Genomic DNA, 2027 nt, shown 5'->3' with positions numbered 1-2027 from the left:
CATGTGTCAAACAATGTAGTATCAGAAAATTAAAAATACAGACAAGAGAGACTTAGTTTTCTATCTTGCTAAACCTGTTTTGTGAGGACCTCTGTGTGTCTCAGTCAGTTATCTGCCTTTGGCTCAGGTGATGATCTTAGGGTCCTGGGATTAAGTCCTTCATCGGGCTTCCTGCTCCTGGGGTTGTCTGTTTTTCCCTCTGCCGATCCCCTGCTTGCGCTTACATTCTCAAATAAATAAAATCTTTAAAAACAACAACAATGACCAAAAAAAACCCCATTTCTTGTGTCCACATATGTTCTCATTAAATTTTGGATATTTGTGCTTCTAAAATATATTGCATTAGGATAATGCAGTTTGCGGGGAGAGAGATGGGGTGGCTGGGTGATGGACACGGGGGAGGCTATGTGCTGTGGTGAGTGGTGTGAATCCTTTAAGCCTGATGATTCACAGACCTGTACCCCTGAAGCAAGTAATACATTATATGTTAACTAAAAAAAAAAAAAGGGTAATGCTGTTTGTTCTTAGATACTTTCTGAGTAAAACTAATACTGAATTTTAAAATATTTTAATAATCGGCTGTAGAAGGAAGAAAGATGGTGATCTAGCTCAGATTACTGCAATTTGGATAGATTCTGCATTAGTACTTTAGTTCTTCAAACAAGGAAGCATCTGATAATTATCTAAAGAAAAGTGAGCTAATAATTTGGGAATCAGTAAAATTTTTTCCAAAGTAGTAGTTATCAGTTAAGGGTACAAAATTTTTTCAAAATCGAGGAATCTTGAGATACTTTTTCTTGAGAATGAGATTGTCCAGTTTGTGGGAAAGGTCTTAAAAATTCTTAAAACTGTATGGTTACCAAAACAAATTGTACTTCCAGAACATTAAGAGGAAAAAAAGTTAAAAATAAGTTCTGCATGAAGCACAAAAGAAATAAATGCAGTGACAAATTGGGAATGATATCTTTTTTTTCCAATTTGGAGCTAGGTATATGTAATAGAAGAATGCATAGTAAGATTTTTGAAAGGATAAGAATAATACCTATTATTTCATTTAAAAAAAATTTTTAATTTTTATTATGTTGTTAGTCACCATATAGTTAGTCATATAGTATGTCATAGTTTTTGATGCAGTGTTCCATGATTCATTGTTTGTATAACACCCACCGCTCCATGCAATATGTGCCCTCCTTAATACCCATCACTGGGCTCACCCATCCCCCAACCCCTCCCCTTTGAAACCTTCAGTTTCCAGGAGTCCATAGTCTCTCATGGTTCATCTACTCCTCTGATTTCCCTCCCCCTTCATTTTCGCTTCCTTCTCATGTCCTCTGTGCTCTTCCTTATGTTCCACGAGTAAGTGAAACCATCAGATAATTGACTTATTTCACTTAGCATATTCTCCTCCAGTCCCATCCATGTTGATGCAGAAGTTGGCTATTCATCCTTTCTGACGTCTGAGTAATATTCCATTGTAAATGTGGACCACATCTTCTTTATCCATTCATCTGTTGAAGGGCATCTTGGCTTTTTCCACAGTTTGGCTATTGTGGCATTGCTGCTGTAAACATTGGGGTACCCTGTGCCTTTCTTTTAACTACATTTGTATCTTTGGGGTAAATACCCAGTCGTGCAATTGCAGGGTGATAGAGTAGCTCTGTTTTTAATTTTTTGAGGAACCTCCACACTGTTTCCAAAGTGGCTGCACCAACTTGCAGTCCGCCAACAGTGTAAGAGGGTTCCCTCTTCTCCACATTCTCTCCAACACTTGTTTCTTGTCTTGTTAATTTTTGCCATTCTAACTGGTGTAAGGTGGTATCGCTGTGGTGTTGATTTGCATCTCCCTGATGGCTAATGATGATGAACATTTTTTCATGTGTCTGTTGGCCATTTGTATATCTTCTTTGGAGAATTGTCTGTTCATGTCTTGTGCCCATTTTTTAACATGATTATCTGCTTTTTTGGGTGTTGAGTTTGAGGAGTTCTTTATAGATCTTGGATATCAGCCCTTTGTCTGTATGTCATTT

Source organism: Enhydra lutris, unplaced genomic scaffold, assembly GCF_002288905.1.
Source record: "Enhydra lutris kenyoni isolate GAN:26980312 unplaced genomic scaffold, ASM228890v2 scaffoldscaffold130, whole genome shotgun sequence".
Lineage (NCBI taxonomy): Eukaryota > Metazoa > Chordata > Mammalia > Carnivora > Mustelidae > Enhydra > Enhydra lutris.
Note: the sequence above shows the minus strand (reverse complement) of the source record.